Source organism: Heptranchias perlo, chromosome 5 (genome assembly GCF_035084215.1).
Source record: "Heptranchias perlo isolate sHepPer1 chromosome 5, sHepPer1.hap1, whole genome shotgun sequence".
Taxonomy (NCBI): Eukaryota; Metazoa; Chordata; class Chondrichthyes; order Hexanchiformes; family Hexanchidae; genus Heptranchias; species Heptranchias perlo.
In genome coordinates, this window is record NC_090329.1 from 41,769,699 (window position 1) to 41,787,916 (window position 18,218).

Genomic DNA, 18,218 nt, shown 5'->3' on the forward strand with positions numbered 1-18,218 from the left:
CCTATGTCATTGGTTCACACATGGACCATGACTTCTGGCTGTTCCCTATGGATTTGCTCCTGACTGCACTCCCCTGAGATGTCTACACCCTCACTGTATTCAACACCGAGTACCGGTTTGTGAGTGCCACACTCCCAGGGGACTCCTGCACTGCCTGCCTGTTCCTCCTAGTCTGTCTGTTAGTCACCCACTCCTCCCCCTAAACTCTCTGTAGCTGCGGGTGATCACCTCCTGAAACGTGCTATCCACGAAACTCTCAGCTTCCCATATGCACTGTAGCGGTGTCAGCTGCAGCTCAAGCTCAGAAACTCTGAGCTCGAACTCGAGCAGTTGGCGGCACTTCCTGCACATGTGGTTTTCCAGGACACATGAAGTGTTCTGCAGTTCTCACACGGCACAAGATGTGCATGCGATGGGCCCCAGCTGTCCTGCCACTTTAGCTAACAGTTATTTAAACTGTTTGTTTAGCTTTAAGGCACTTCACTGTTTATCTGACACTAAAACACTAACCACTAAAAAACCAATGATTTAAATATTTACTGACTTACCCTCCGTATTTCTCCTTGTTTGACTCCGTGTGTGGCTCACTTTATGCTCTGCTCAGACTTAGTCTATAGTTCTTTGGTTTAGATCACTTTGCATCTCCTTCCCCACTCTGCACCTAATTTCCACACTCATCTAATTCCCTGATGAATGTCCTCACTCTGTTAGCAATTTACTCTGTTAGTGGTGCACACTCTGTCTTTCCCAACCTCTGTGCTCAAGCTCTGTCAATTACATAAAAACAGTCTGCACAATTACATATAAGGAGAACATTTTCACTGTGCCCTGTGTGTAGTAAAATTGTAAATGCAAGCATGAAGAATGTTTAATGATTTTGCTATAACAAACAGAGGATACGACCCCACAGTGTGGTATCAAGAAATCCAGACTGTGCTCTCACAAAAAGACTGTTAGGTGAAAAATGTCGCATAACTAACTATTAGGCTTTGTCAATTCTATTGGTTATTTGTTAAACCAGTTGCACATACACAGCAGAAACTGGGAGTCATAGGTTAAGTCTGTTAAAGTTGTTAGTTTCTTAAATTGATGCCAATTAAAGGCGATATTATGTCGTAAAGGTGTTATATATATGTATGTGTGTGTGCTTTTTTCCATAAAATTGCTTTTAATCAAGATGGTCATGTTTAGATCTACCACTTTTAAATGTTCCACAGGAGTCAGTAATTTTATGGAAGTAGATTCAACGTAATGCACTTTGTTCATTGAGTTTTGTGGTGTTCTTGTTTATTATACATGTCGATCGGGAGCTGTTATTTTATATTTGAACCTGCCTGCTGAAATTTACTGTGGTTATTGCTAATAAACAATAAAAACTCAGCAGGGTCAGATTTAAAAATAGGTAGCAGTTCTCACATAAATGTACAAATAAGAACACTACAGAACTCAATGCTGTATTACAGAATGCTCCCTGGATATCTCTTGTTCTACATCATCAGGACACGTGGAAAGAAAGGGAGTCTGCAATCAGTAGGGTAGCTTTTCAACTGCCAATCATTTTAAAAAAAACAGTTGATCTTGTTTGAAAATTCCCATTGGAACACACAACTCCTTCCCCTTACACTATAGTTAAATTTGAATAAACGCTTTACTGAAAAATATTTTGGGAGCACATTCTATGGTGTTGTATAGAAATTACTCTGCATTTTAAAGAAAAGGCTCAACAATTGTACAATCAAAAGGAGACGAAAGGGAAACCAAACACTATGATGTGATTGGATCGAACAATATTGTACATCCACCTTAGAACAATCCTGTCAGATTCTTCATCGTTTTATCAACAATCCTCCATTTTTTTCATCAATCTCCCTTTTTCCCTCTTTTCTGGTATAATCATGTTTAGATTATGGCTCCATGGAGAATGGCGGACCTTCAGCACTTTTCCCAAGTCGCCCTTCTTCATGTCCGATCCTAGACATGAAACACTGCCGGGTCATTCAATCACAGTGGAGGCCCGATTTCCACACTCGTACTTTTCAGAATACAAGTCAGAAATAGGACTCTGGCTGATTCCACACCCTCCACTCCCTAGCCCAAGTCCTCAGGCCAATTTAGTGCCACTATTGACACTCCGGCTGAAATTCGATAATTCAGTATAGACCAGGGATTGAACCGTGGCCGTTTCTGATATATACGGCTTAGTACAGCACTAGGGCTGATTTTACGAATGCACATTCCCACTGAGGAGACTCGTCCACTGGGAGCACACATCAGGAAATTGTGGATGTGCTCTCCACGACCCACGGTCCATTAATGACGATTTCCCAGTACGTGCCTCCAGCAGGCAAGGCTCCTTGTTGAGAGCACGATTTTATAATATCAGCCCTACCATGTCTTGCATTTTCCCGCTGAGCTGTCAGAGAAGTTTGGCTGCTCATATTGAAGCTCTACGCGATTAATTTCAAATGTCATCACTTTTACATGTTGCTCCAGTGATCTCCAGTGATGTTGCTCAGATACAAACATTTTTTAAAATGTCTCTCCTTTCTTGTAAATGTATGATTGCTGTATTTTTTATGATGATATCAGTACTGGAGCTTCATTCTATGCTCATAAGATGCAGTTGAAATTTTGCCATCACCTCCCAGTGACAGGCTCTCTGTTTGCTCCTGCAGTGGTAGCAAAGCCCGGCATTGAGAGGTGGTGGCGACAAAATTCAAGGCAAGGAGCTGGCCGTGGTAAAGTCCAGGTCTTGGAGCTGGTGGCAATCAGGTTTGAGGCCAGTAGCCAGCAACAACTGGGCCCCGGAGTTGAGGAATGGTGGTACAGTACTAGGTCACAGAGCCATGGGATCTGAAGCTGGGATATTATTGGCGGTAGTTTTGCGATGTGACTGGCTGAAGGATAATACAATCATACACTCTTATATTCTTATGGATACAAAACTTCTAATAATATCAATAGATTGTCAAAATCTATTTTTTACATTAAAAAAAATTAATTAGGTGTCAGCCATGGTTCAGTGGTAGCACTTTCGCCTCTGAGTCAGAAGGTTGTGGGTTCAAGCCCCATTCCGGAGACTTGAGCACAAGATCTAGACTGACACTTCAGTGCAATGCTGAGGGAGTGCTGCATTGTTGGAGGTGCCATCTTTCAGATGAGAAGTTAAACCGAGGGTGGACGTAAAAGATCCCTTGGCACTATTTTGAAGATGACCAGGGGAGTTCTCCCGGTGTCCTGGCCAATATTTATCTCTCAACTAACATCACTAAAACAGAAGCAAAATACTGCAGAAGCTGGAAATCTGAAATAAAACCAGAAGATGCTGGAAGCACTCAGCAGGTCAGGCCGCATCTACGGAGAAAGAAATAGAGTTAACGTTTCAGGTCGATGCTGACCTAAAATATTAACGCTGTTTCTCTCTCCACAGATGCGGCCTGACCTGCTGAGTGTTTCCAGTATTTTCTGTTTTTATATCACAAAAAGAGAATCTGGTCATCATCACATTGCTGCGAACTTGCTGCTTCGTTTCCTAGATTATATAACAGTGACTACACTTCAAAAGTATTTCATTGGGTCATCCTGAGGTTGTGAAAAGCACTATATAAATGCAAGTGCTTTCTTTTTAATTTGATGACAATAATGACATTAAAGACCAGCGGGATCTCTTCTTTTAAAGATCTTGGTAATCTTTTCATTGTGTGGGAAACAATAAAACAATGAGAAACACAGTTAAAAAAATACATCTCAATACCTTTAAGTTCTATTTTCGTGTGATCGCTGATGGGAACCTCATGAGCTCAGCAAATTCAGAACAGCAAATTTGGAACCAATACTTGTTGAACATTCCATATTTGAATCTTTAATACTGTAATAATCCATCAAGTGAAAGGAACGTCTTCAGCCGACCTTAAGACCGCACCTGGTGTAATCATGGTCTCTGCAGATGTCAAAGCTATTGACCCTCTTATGAAATACACTTCTGGAGATGTGACAGTTAGCTGAGGTTGTATTGATATTCTGAGGGAGCGCCAGTGTGTGCTGCGTCACATATCCATTTCCACTTTTATGGTACTAATATAATAAATTTATAGTGTGGTTAAAAGAGTCGTATATCCAGACTATTTAGCAGACAGAAGTCAGCAGTGTCTGGAACTTACACTTCCTGTAGAAGCGGTTAAAGAACTTTGACTTCCCTTCTACCCCAGCTCATCCTGCTTGGATGCAAAGTGCTATGACAGGAACATTTGATTGGTGGTGTGTAATTTAAACATGTGGAAACTACAAGCCCAGAAGTGGAAACCGACAAAGAACAACTGTGCACCGTACAGATATGTGATCTATGGAATGAACACAAATTTCATTTCCTCCAATTTCTAATTTTACTGCCTTGCTTTGCATGGACTGGAAGCATCTTGAAAAGTCAAGAATGGATTTAAACAAATGATTTACATTAGCAGAGCAGCACAGATACAGTTCCGATGTGGCCTTCCCTTTAATGAAAGACACTTGTGCGCTTATGTAGGTGCTCTATTGTGCTCAGAACTTACTCTGTTTTAAACCCTTATCATCATTACAAAATTAAGCACTGTGCCTACCCAAAATAGCATTTTTGCAATTCACATAGAATGGAATGCTATATCTGTTTTGCAGACTTATGGCCGGTGGGGGGGGGGGATTTTCCGCCACAATCGCGCCCTAAATTGAGCAATATTGTGGTGGAAATGGCTGGAAAATGGGGTGGTAAGCTTCACTATGGGATTCTCCTCTTTTGTATAGGCAGGCTCCTTCTTGATGGTGAGAATCCTGCATATTTAATGAACCTTAAAACAAATAAAGGATGAAAGAACTTGCATCTACATAGGCAAATGATGGGCAGGGGCAGGTCCAGTCATTCCCTAAGCCAAGGGTTCCCACTCCTATTCCACTGTCGGAGCCCGCCTTTGCAGTGATGGCCAGTATATTGAGTGAGAGGAGGTGTATCGGCCTCCACAAGGGCGCCTGTGGGCCGCAATGGTGGGGTCCAGGCAGGCAGGTGTCCTGGACCTCCAAAGAAGTACTATTTTTCCTTCTAAAAGAATTTCAGGGATCGGCCCCTTGCTCAGGGCTGATCAGACCATTGCCAAGGCTTGAGGGGGCTGGGTAACTCCCTCCAAACCAGGCTGAAGTTTCTATTGGCATGAGGCAGGCAGGTGCCAGTGATGCTCCCAAAATGGCAGTTCTCCCTGCCTGCTCTATGTTAATAAAATACAAACTCCATGGGGACAGTGAAGGAGGACACTGTCAGGCATGATCCAAGCATAACCGAGCATCTTTGGGGCCTTTTGTGCTTCCATCTGCTGATGAGGTGCGATGTGGTTTGTGAGTGTTACTATTTTACTGCTAAGAATTTGAAGAATTTCCATTATTTTGAATGGGAATTGGCCAGCTGGTTTTGGCTGATTCTTCAGGAAAAGGATTGTGTTTAACTTTCTTCAAAGCAAAGCAAGTCCTTCAGAAATAACAATTTGACAGTTCTCAGTGAAGTATTCAGTGCTGTACTTCAAACTTGACTTATAAAGATCCAAAGGAAAAGTGGATGTAGAGAACCTAAAAGACGATGTTAGTCAATGTCATCAGCAATTACCAATATCTGACAAGTTTGATCGTAAGCATTCCACGGTAAAAGGGCCTCTTAAGAGGGCAGAGTCATTAAATAAACCAAGTGCAGCACAGTTTTGCAGGAGAAATACAGACATCAGCAGTAAGTGCCTGGATGAAAATATTATGTTCATAAAATCTGAGACGGAAGCAAGGACCCACCGTGGGACCTCTATGTGATTTGGGAGCACAGGAAAATCAATCAAGTTTCTTATGTTCTCAAAACTGATGTTTTCACGATCATGGAGGGAATTTAAAAGTTGATCCAGGAAAATTGCCTATTATGGCAAAGACTTAAAGTTAGAGGACAAAAGTTAAAAATTAAGAAGTCGGAAGTTAGGAGGGAACTCAGGCAGAATGTTTCCACTGTGGTCAGTGACTCACCCCATGTTCCCTCCTCAAACCCAAGTGCATATATTTGGACTGGTGCCTGCTTCAAGTGATGTGAGTGATGCAAATTACTGGATAAATGTGATTTAACATTATACTTGTGTGAAATTATTCAAGCAAACATGTCTTACTCATGCAATCTGTTTGGATAGCCATTTCTACCAACAGTTGGCAGTCATGTATGGCAGTTTGAACAGCAACAATAACTTGCATTTATATAGTGCCTTTAACGTAGAAACACCTCCCAAGGTGTTTCACAGGAGTGTAATCAGACAAAAATGAACACTGAGCCAAAGAAGGAGGCATTAGGACAGGCCACCAAAGCTTGGTCAAAGAGGTAGATTTTAAGGAGCGTCTTAAAGGAGAGAGAGGTGGAGAGGTGAAGAGGATTAGGGAGAGAATTACAGAGCTTGGGGCCTAGGCAGCTGCAGGCACAGCTGCCAATGGAGAGGCAAAGGAAGTCAGGGATGCACAAGAGGCCAAAATTGGAGATATGCAGAATTCATGGAGGGCTGTAGGGCTGGAGTACATTACAGAGATAGGGAGGGACGAGGCCAAGCAGGGATGCTACGACCAGGGAACTGTTGCAGATGTTTTCACACAAAGTACATGACTCCCACTCTTCCTGATATGCTGCAGCGCACACCAGTGATTGACTTGACAGCCTTAGTTTTATATTTTCAATTCACTAAGACAGAACACACTAGGCCAGATGATCAGTCAAAATCTAGAAACTCCCAAAATGATCTATCGTAGGAAGTTCCTTTAAGACAAATTATTTGTTACTCCCTTGATGGGAGCAACAGACCATAACTAAGTGTTTAATTTACAACTGCAATTAAGATAGGAACTGTGGTAAGTAGGCAGCCAAGCAAGTCAATGTATGGTTATCTAAAAGTCACCCAGATTTTCATCACTTCACCAATTCAAATTGTTCAGACTATTTAAATGTATGGTAGGAATTAACTCATTCCATGTATTTAATACAATTCAGTTGTAAAATCCTTTCTCTTGCTAAATTTTATTTGAAATTTTAGAAACTTTGTTATTACAAAGTAAACTAAGCTAAGTTCATAGGTGCAACTACTGGGAGGTATAAGAGGAACATATCTTACATCTATTCCTTCTGCTCCAAAACCCAAAATTTCCCCTGATTTTCCCCACAATTCTTTGTATGTGGTTGAGTTAAGTTATTTTTTAAAGTTTCTTCCCCACTCGCGGAGAAGGCATCAATTCAGTTGTGTTTTCCAGACGACACAGCTGGGATCAGGAACTCACCCAATGTGAAAATCATCAAGAGAAAAATTGCAGCTTACAACCCTTGTTTTCATTCCCCTGACATTTAACAATCTGTTTTTGCTTTTGTTGAAATGTTCCTAATTTTGATCTTGCATATTCCTCTTAATAATCCCTCCTAATGAAACTTAGCTCATTAGGTTTATCTGAGTTCACTGAGAATAAATTAAGGAGGGTTAATTTTTACTCCCATTTTTGCTCATTGCACTGATAGATTTGTGCAACTTTACTCTATTGTTTCTGCAAAGTCAGATGGTTACAACAAATACACAAGTGAGAACCCAATCAGAGCACACCAGTAATAATGCTATTGAGCCACTTGTTAAAATGCTAATCATGCATTTCATGAGCTCAAACCTGCAAAAGATGGTTAATTCTCCTAAGTCGTGCATAGGCCTCCATTGCGTTTTGCTCTGTTTGACTTAGGTAAAAATATGGGAAACCCAATGTACCCAGAACACCCTTACATTAACTTATGTCTACAATTGAAATTATTCTGCTTTTATCTTATATATATATATATATATATATATAAAAATACAAACCTCTATCAAAATAATTATTTTTGAGAATGCTCCTTGCTTTTTTTGTCATACAACTAAAAAATACTCAAGAAACAGGTTAGTAATTTTCAAAACTGAGAGGATGAAATCATATAATGTGCCTGAATAGAACTAATGTGCTACAAGTGAAAAAAATGTCACTCCATCATGCATAAGAAATGCAGTAAAGTATTTATAAGGAAAAAGCATCAAATACTGGAATTCTGAATAAAAACAGAAAATGCCAGAAACGCATCTCAGGTCCATCAGCATCTGAAAATAGAATACATAGGTTAGCAATTCAGATACATAGGAACATAGGAACAGGAGTAGGCCATTTAGTCCCTCGAGCCTGTTCTGCAATTCAACGAGATCATTGCTGATCTGTGACCTAACTCTATATACCTGCCTTAGCCCCATAGCCCTTAATACCTTTGGTTGACAAAAATCTATTAATCTCAGGTTTAAAATTAACAATTGAGCTGGCATAACTGCTGTTTGTGGAAGAGAGTTCCAAACATTTACCACCCTTTGCTTGTAGAAGTGTTTCCTAACTTCACTCCTGAAAGTCCTGACTCTAATTTTTAGACTGTTCCCCCGGCCCTAGACTCCCCAACCATTGGAAATAGTTTCTCTCTATCTACCCTATCAGTTCCTCTTAATATCTTGAAAACTTCGATCAAATCACCCCATTATCTTTTAAATTCCAGGGAATATAACCCTAGTTTGTGTGATCTCTCCTCGTAATTTAACCCTTGGAGTCCAGGTATCATTCTAGTAAATCTACGCTGGACTCCCTCCAAGGCCAATATATCCTTTCTAAGGTGCGGTGCCCAGAACTGAACACAATACTCCAGGTGTGGTCAAACCAGGGCTTTGTATAGCTGTAGCATAACTTCTGCCCCCTTGTATTCTAGTCCTCTAGATATAAAGGCCAGCATTCCATTAGGTAGAGGCCCTTTATCGATTTTAACAAATGCTCTATACCCAAAACAGTAACCTATCAATCTATCATTTCTCTTTTCAGATGCTAATGGGCCTCTTGTGTATTTACAGCATTTTCTGCTTTTATTGCCACTGCAATTAAATAGTGCCTGTCAAACTGGGGATGTCTTATAAGCTCAAGTGTGTTTTCATGATATTTGTAAACTTGTTATTATTTTATATTGTAACTATTGGAAAAATAGCAAACTGTGCAAGTATTTCCGAATTGGCAATGACAATAACCAAGTGTTCAGCTCAGAAAGAGTCCGTTTGACACATCACAACCTGTAAATGTTTTAGACAACCTGTAAATGCTGCTAAAATATCCTGTTTAGGTGCCCAATTAGAATGTCTATATATTAATGGAAAAGTCAAATTCAATCATTTCTGCGAGTGTAATAGATGTCAATAGTCCTGTTACTAACATGCTGATCCTGAGTACGTAACCGATCACTATGCAAAATTCACATTCTAACAGAATGTTTCTCTACTACTCCTGAACTCTACCTTCTGAAGTGCAGATATGCTATATCAGAGCAACATAACTGATAACTTGATATCATTGGTAACATATGTATTTAGCACCTACATGGGGATGGGTGTGACATGTGGAACACTCTCCCATCAGGACAGTCTAGGGTTTTCTTCAGTCTCCTTGTCACTCTAAGGATTTGTCTCAGCTCAGGTGCTGGTTCTGTCTGTTTCGGGTCACCTACCAGACCTTCCCATTCTTTCCACTTTATTGTGCTGGCTCTGAATGGGCAACAATAATGCCTTTTGTGTTCAAAGTTGAATCTTAAGAATTTAGGGAGAAATCTTTCAATTGCTCCTTAATGGGGGAAAAATGTTGCTAATTCAGCATCTGTGTCTTAAGATATGTTGTATCTATTAATTCCCTGGAGCAAGGTTAGAAGCACGGACAAAAGTTAGAACCCATTTCCTTAATGTTAATGCACAAAATTACTGTAGCTTAATGCAAAAGTAGTGCATGTACTAGCTATAATGCTCAGAGCAACTAAAACTCACTACAGTCCCCATTGCTTATAGCGGGCGCATTCGTGCGAATTCAATTTGTCCGCTATACCCAATGGCCGTTATAATGTGGTAGCGCTATTACAGTACTCTACTATATAACAAAAATGTTCCTTCTGCGTAGTGACCTTTTGCCCAGTTGTTTCCAGCTCCATTTTGACCTGCAGCTTTATTTAAATTGCAATCAGTGCTTAGAACAAACTGTAACCCCACACCACTTTGTAGGTATTTTCTCTTAAAGGGAATGTTCACGTTGGTTTGAAATCTATACCAAGTGATCAGTGTGGAAGGTCCCATTACACTTAGTGGGATGGAACATTGTAGCATTTGTTGTGAGATCTATTAATGTACTGTTAAAGCCATGTCAGCTGCACAGGGAGTCCTGTGCTACAATACAACACTGCTTCCGGATCCATGGTATTGTCAGAAATACACCATCATTCTGCACTCTTGTACACAGCTTGTGAAATGCTGTTTAAATGTTGAAGACATTTTGAAATACTAAAAAAAACTCTGTAAGTGAAGGGGGCAAATTCTTAGCATTGCACCATTGATAAGTTTATTAGCGCCACAGTATCTTGTGCTAATCTAATTTAACAGCAGCCAAACCATGCACCATACTCAGCAGTGACTCAGAATGTTTATAGTCTGTTTCTGCAGAGGCAGTGTGTAGAATACTTAGGAAACGCTTCAGGACAAAAGCTTCATAATGGCTTATCATCAAGTATTCCTTCTAAAAATGCACTATGTTTAAATTATTTAATTTATGGTTAAAACATACATAAAATGTATACTTGCTGATGGCTAGCTTCACAATTGATCAATTGTTTTTTTCTGTTTCCAAGACTGTGCATTGAGACATGACAATGTCATTGCCTAATTGTGGGCTCCCTGGAGCAATTTTTGAAGCATGGGCAAAAGTTAGCACCAGTTCCTGCTCTTCTCATCGAAAGCAGTGGTGTCTCTCAGCCATTGAGAGATACTCGTAGCAGCAGAGCTCCTAGAGTGGGCCTGACTATTCTCTAAGTGGTGCCAGAGATAGACTTCTGAAGGAATTCTTTTGGAACTGGTGCTATTTTTAAACACACATTCTGCAATCCAGTAGTTAGAAAGTAATGAAGCACACTCTGATTTGAATACTTAATTATTTTACAACTACTAGAATGATGAATGCATGATTAGAAGAGTCACAATCTGGTTTAGAAATAATCAAAAGGTCAGCCATCAGCAGGTACAAAGTTTGTGCATATTATAACCATAAAAAGTAAAAAGTTTGTTTAAAAGAAAGCTCAAGAATAAGCCATTGTTCATTAGCATTCTTCTAATTTGCTATTGGAGTCAGTGCCACTGCTTATGATTCAGATTAGAGTGATGTTCCAGCATTGACCAACTGCTGCCAATACTGCACTTAGACACAACGTAGCAATGAGATCATGCTATTACTTTTATTAAAGATGTAAAACAAAAGCAAAAAATTGACTTAGAGACCATCAAGTCCAATCAGTCCTGAGCAGCATCTTGCCAGAGTTTTTGATGCTCTATCCCAGGTCTTGGGAGGAATTGGCTATTTACGTTTCTGCTGCAATGTGAGGTCATAATTCTGGCACACTGATACAAAAACACACACCAATTCAGCTGTATGAGCCTGTGCTTTGCATCAACCAACTGAGTTAATTTTTGTACAATCTAGAGCTCCAATGCAAAATAAAATTCACCTCATAGTACTGCATGTTTTGACATAGTCAAAGCATCCAAGGAGTGATGTGCTGTAATTAAGTCAACATTAACAGGTAAGCGGTGAAGGTAATATCCCGAGCTACAATGCTCATTTCGCAAGTCTATGGCCAGTCACATGGTCATGAATTCATTTACTGAAGGCAACTATTCTGCCCATTGGTTCAGTGGCACAAAACAAAAGGACTCTTTTGACTGGATGAGATTTTGAAGTCTTACTTAAAGAAGGCCCCAACGGTGTTGATGTTCACAAAATATAAACATGGAAATATTTGAGTGGGTTACAAGCCTATCTATATTAGCATCCCCCCTCCCCCAACATACTGTGAATGAACATGAACACAGACACTTGTCGAGGGAACATGAAGGATCATCGACAAAAAGTGATGATCTAGATTACTGGGAATGAAATGCCCCATACTGGACCAGAATGGTTTCTATTCATTAAAAAAGCTTACTTCTGTTACTATTGCGCTAACTGTGCACAGCAGTTTCTTGTCCACAAATTACCAGGGCACCTGCAAACTTGCGATGAGGCACAAAATAAACTAACTAATTTTGTTAGTGAACAAATTGGCATATCGTCATAAGCCAATTTGTTCACTAAGCAACGTGCCAGCATTTTTGAACAAAAATGTGGTGTGAATGGAGCTACCTTCAGGTATTCACAAATAAACCCAAACTGGCACGTTCTTGTTCATTTCTGATTTCAGTTTGATTTCTGTGCTTGCTCCTAATATATACTGGACTGATATTGCAGCCTAGGTGCAGCAGCATTGTCATTGTTGTTATTTAGGTGCTGTGTTCACCTGCCCTGCACTGCCCTCATGCCATATTGCGAGATCATCTAATTTGTGGAAAATTGCCCAGGTATGTCCTATCTACAAAAAGCAGGACAAATCCAATCCGGCCAATTACCGCCCCATCAGTCTACTCTCAATCATCAGCAAAGTGATGGAAGGTGTCGTCGACAGTGCTATCAAGCGGCACTTACTCACCAATAACCTGCTCACCGATGCTCAGTTTGGGTTCCACCAGGACCACTCGGCTCCAGACCTCATTACAGCCTTGGTCCAAACATGGACAAAAGAGCTGAATTCCAGAGGTGAGGTGAGAGTGACTGCCCTTGACATCAAGGCAGCATTTGACCGAGTGTGGCACCAAGGATCCCTAGCAAAATTGAAGTCAATGGGAATTAGGGGGAAAACTCTCCAGTGGCTGGAGTCATACCTAGCACAAAGGAAGATGGTAGTGGTTGTTGGAGGCCAATCATCCAGCCCCAGGGCATTGCTGCAGGAGTTCCTCAGGGCAGTGTCCTAGGCCCAACCATCTTCAGCTGCTTCATCAATGGCCTTCCCTCCATCATAAGGTCAGAATGGGGATGTTCACAGATGATTGCACAGTGTTCAGTTCCATTCGCAATCCCTCAAATAATGAAGCAGTCCGAGCCCGCATGCAGCAAGATCTGGACAACATCCAAGCTTGGGCTGATAAGTGGCAAGTAACATTCGTGCCAGACAAGTGCCAGGCAATGACCATCTCCAACAAGAGAGAGTCTAACCATTTCCCTTTGACATTCAATGGCATTACCATCGCCGAATTCCCCACCATCAACATCCTGGGGGTCACCATTGACCAGAAACTTAACTGGACCAGCCATATAAATACTGTGGCTACAAAAGCAGATCAGAGGCTGGGTATTCTGTGGCGAGTGACTCACCTCCTGACTCCCCAAAGCCTTTCCACCATCTACAAGGCATAAGTCAGGAGTGTGATGGAATACTCTCCACTTGCCTGGATGAGTGCAGCTCCAACAAACTCAAGAAGCTCAACACCATCCAGGACAAAGCAGCCAGCTTGATTGGTACCCCATCCTCCACCCTAAACATTCACTCCCTTCACCACCGGCGCACAGTGGTTGCAGTGTGTACCATCCACAGGATGCACTGCAGCAACTCACCAAGGCTTCTTCGACAGCACCTCCCAAACCCGCGACCTCTACCACCTAGAAGGACAAGAGCAGCAGGTACGTGGGAACAGCACCACCTGCACGTTCCCCTCCAAGTCACACACCATCCCGACTTGGAAATATATCACCGTTCCTTCATTGTCGCTGGGTCAAAATCCTGGAACTCCCTTCCTAATAGCACTGTGGGAGAACCTTCACCACACGGACTGCAGCGGTTCAAGAAGGCGGCTCACCACCACCTTCTCAAGGGCAATTAGGGATGGGCAATAAATGCCGGCCTCACCAGCGATACCCACATCCCATGAACGAATAAAAAAAAAGTGTATAAAAAAAAATACACAATCTTGCAGTGCACCTGGTGCACAATGCATAATGTGGTGAGAACATGCAGGAGTCAGGGTGCAGGATATGGAGCGCAGTGGTCCTTTAAGGGCTGCTGTTCACCTTAAAGCTGCCCTGGAAGAGAAGTGGCTGGAGAAAGTCATTGAGGTTGAACTATCCCCTTCAATGATGCTGTTATGGAGTTGCTGCTGTAGGAAGTCCTAAAAACAAAGGTGGTTCTTTTTGGTGTTAACCCTGCAGTCAAGATTAACACCAAAGTAGCCTGGAATGAAGGTGGCTGAAGAAATCAATGCCATGTCACCTGTGCACCGCACCTGGAAGCAGGCGACGATAAACAATGCTGGTCTTAGGAAGGTTGCCAAGATAAGTACTGCTCACATTTCACTTAATTTTACACTGTGGCTTTACAATGGATCTGAACAGCACTTCAAGGGGGCATTTTAACTGGGAGCAGGTTTTGGGTGAGTTGGGGGGGGGGGGGGGGGGGCATGGGTTGAGTGTCAAACCCCCTCGATGACATCAATTTGAGGCCCAGGCTTTTTCAACTGCCAGGCCTCGTGTACATCCCGCCAGCCAACTGCCCGCCCAAAATGGGTATAAAGAGGCAGCTGGCCAGCTATCACCAGATAGAGGTCAGGCAGCCTGGAAGCCACCCGCTGGCACTCAAGTAAGTCACGGGGAGGGGGGGTCTTTCATCAGGGTCTCTTGGGTGGGAAAAGCGGGGGAGCCCAGGGCAGCAGCAGCCCAGACATTCCATGTCGGGCCCAAAGGAGAACTCAATGGTTTCCTGGATTTATGACTGGAAAATTAGATTTGACCAATTTAACTGCTACCTACTGGTCAAGTATTTAAATACACATCGGACAATGGCCTAATCATAGTAGTACTTAGTAAAGCAGATGTAAGAGCTGAGACAATACAAATTTAGCTAGTTGGGATATATCTACTATATCATTGTTACAGGACTTGCCTTTTATCTATGATGTCCAAACTAAGGATTGAATGGTTAAGGTGTAAGTTTCCCTTTTATAAGATTGCTGTCGTAAGCTAATCAAGAGCGTATGGGTTCTGAATAAAGTTGCTGCCTATGAATTTAGCCAACTTGGTCAATCCTCTGTGTAATTAATTAATATTAATTAATTAATAATTAATATGTTCATTCACACAATTTAGAATAAAGTTCTTTAAAACGTATTGAAAATCTATAGCTAAAATGTTGCTGGTAAATTTTACTGTTACATACTTTTAACCCTTGTGTTTAACTTAGTGTGCTATAGAACATAAAGGCCTATAAATTCTGCCATGCAGCGCCCGATTTTTAGGCGCTAACTAACTTTCTAAGCCCCAGTATGAAGGACTGGAAGCACATGCATATTTCCAGCAGGAAGCGCACCGTCTACAATATTAGTGAAAGAAAAAAATAGGCACACCTAAAACAGACAATAGGCCCTTTGCATATGCAAATAAGAGGTCTAGCGTCTGCTTGAGGCCCCCCCAATACAAAATTGGTTTGCCCAGTGGTAGCCGTGCCAATGCTGGCTACACTCAGTAAAACCAGACCTTGGGACCGCCTGCTACCAAAAAGGAATGTTTTTGAAATTTACTTACCTGAATGTGGACATGGAGGAGAAGGAGTGCTCCTCCCGACCCCACATTTAAAGAACGTGGGCTGCCACTCACTCCCACCCCGATTGCTGCCACTCTCCCCGACCCAGCTTCTGGCATCCGGTCTCCAATCCTTCCCCGGCCTCTTATCTCCCGACCCCCCAGCCTCCCCTACTCCCCGCTCCCCGGCCTACTATCTCCTGAATCCCTGCTTCTGATCCGCCCCATGGTCTCCTAGCTCCCGACCCCTGGCTTCACTCACCTGAGGGTCACTGCGACACTAGCAGCGGCCTGATCTTAGTTTCCTCTTTGCCAGTTGGCTGTTCGTGCCACGTCGGCACCATTGAAATGAGGCTGAGACCTAATAAGAGGGCGCCTCGAGCCTCACCATTCAGGTGCAGGGAATTTACCCTCCCCCCGGCATGGTCAAAAAATAGGTGCACCCGAGTTTCTACCCCAATAATTTAAAATCGCAGCTTTCTGCGAAATATATTTTGGACGAGGACGGGAGAGAAACAAGTGGAAAAAGACATTTGCAAAAAAGAAAAATGGTTGCTTGGGACTATAAAGAATTCCAAAATATATAATTAGAACTCTGCTGCAAGTTCCATTCTGTTCGCAAGAAAAACTGAAAATAGGATTTGACTGGAGACTAACTCAAGCAGCAACACTACTTCATCAGCTTTGTGGTTATTGTGTCAGAATGCAGGCCACAGACTGTGCACACATGTGTGCTCTTGTTGCCGTAGCAGCTGTAACTAAGATATATTGCAGCAGTCCAGCTCTCACAGATAAATAAATGGCTGAATAACTAAATCACTACCTCATATGTAATTTCCGGCACTGATGTACATTCTTTCCCTTTCGGCAAAAACGCAGCGATAAGCACTGTTTTGGAATGCAGAATGTTCTGCTTCTTAAACAAACTACAGAATCACGTATGGCTCTTGAAAAATATTCTTAGCGTCAACTCCTGTTAAAGTGAATGTCTCGCTTTCTTTTAGCAGAACGATTTTAAGAAGCTAATCAAAATAACTCACTAAATTCCCTTCACTTGTTTCAACTCTAACAGCTAAGCTTATGTGATGCAAGGCAGTAGTAATAAACTCTCTACCACAACACCAAAATGGAAGTTCCAGGGAATTAGGACAGTACCAACTCAGAATTTTCTTTATAAAAGAGGTATAACTTTATTATGAAATTCAGAAGCACTTACCTCCACGCTGAGAGTATTTTCACAAGACTTTTCTAGAACTACAAGGTTTCACTGAAAATAGGCTTTTAAACTGTGGTCTCCAGATTCTACAGGTTCTGGGAGTTGAGACAGGGAGGTTCCCTGAGAGTGTGTCAATATTTGCAGGGGGTCCCCACACAGAAAACCACTGTTCTAGTGGATAGGTAGACGTTGAGCAAAGGCACATTCAAAGTAAAGTTATGCGACTCAGAGTGCCAATTTAACATTTTTTTGATTTATGGTTAATTTGCTGTTTTGACACAGTAGTGTTGATTTTCCTCCCTCTCCTGTGCCCGAGCTGGCCAAAATATGCCTGAGTCCAATGGACCTGAACCCACCCAAATTTCGAGGTTCAGGTCATTTTCATTTTATGGGTGGACGCCAGTCAAGTGCAGCGCCTGGAATTGGATGCGTTCCCAACAGGGGGAGGAGGTTAATACATGTCGTTCATACATGCCAACCTGTAAAACTCGAAAAAGCTGATGAAACACCTTCAACAAAGCTGGCACAGCCCCAAAAAAGCTGAGAACTCTTTAAACAATGTACAACTGAAGAACAGTCTTGATTAAAGGCCTATGACCAAGGCCACTGCTTCAAGGTGAATGAATAAGTTAAATTCCTTTTTATTACATTGGATTTCAGGATTTCCATTAGTATTTTGGATTCAGAATCTGCACTTCAGTTGGTTCTCTGAGAAAGCTGAAACCCAACAATCTCACAAATGTACATGAAAATACATAGTTACAGTGGAAACACAGTGGGACCTGTCATAACTTCAGCTGCATTTATACCCCAAATTCTATCAATTATATTATATAGGGGGGGAAAGGAATCTAAAGTACAACTTTTGCTGAGGCAATTTTTGAAGAAGCAAATGAGTTATGATAATGCAAAATTTATTTCCTAGAAAGCCTGCCCCCCCCCAAGGAAATTTTGATTTCTGACACTATTTTAGTACATTTTCCAGCATTTTGAAGTGCACTGTGATTCGTAATTTGAATCTAAATCTGAAATAAATTAGTTTGTTAAAATAAAACTATTTGTTATGAGTGAGAATTGACTTGATTTTTGCAGCATTGTAAGGTAATACTCGGTGATTTGATCATTGGAGGCCTACATGCATACAGATGCCATGGCTGAATAAGATAATGTGCATAATAAAGGTTTATAGACTTACTTACAGTATCATAACATTATTGAAACAGACATAAATAATAGAACATTTTAATGCCAATAAACATTGATGCGAAGGACACAACAACAATGTGTACTTCCTTAGCACTCCTCAAGCCAGGAAGTTGTCTCCTTGGACTTTTAATTAAGGAGGAAAAATATAACAACTAGTCAACAAGTTCTAGTATCAGAGCACCAAGTAAGCTTTATACATTTTCAACAGTTACTCTTTCGCATCCAACCTCCCACTGTCCCAGTTCACAAAGGCACTCTACAC

The 18,218-nt window shown here is 41.6% G+C and overlaps 1 long non-coding RNA gene across 1 annotated transcript in view; it reads right to left on the reverse strand.

Moving 5' to 3' along the window:
• The window catches only part of LOC137321361 (uncharacterized), a 31,209-nt gene extending 14,112 nt beyond the window's left edge, over positions 1-17,097 (reverse strand). The window contains exon 1 of the long non-coding RNA XR_010962791.1: positions 16,751-17,097. This is a non-coding gene — a long non-coding RNA (uncharacterized lncRNA). The remainder of the gene's footprint in view (positions 1-16,750) is intronic.
• Between the last annotated feature and the right edge of the window lie 1,121 nt (positions 17,098-18,218).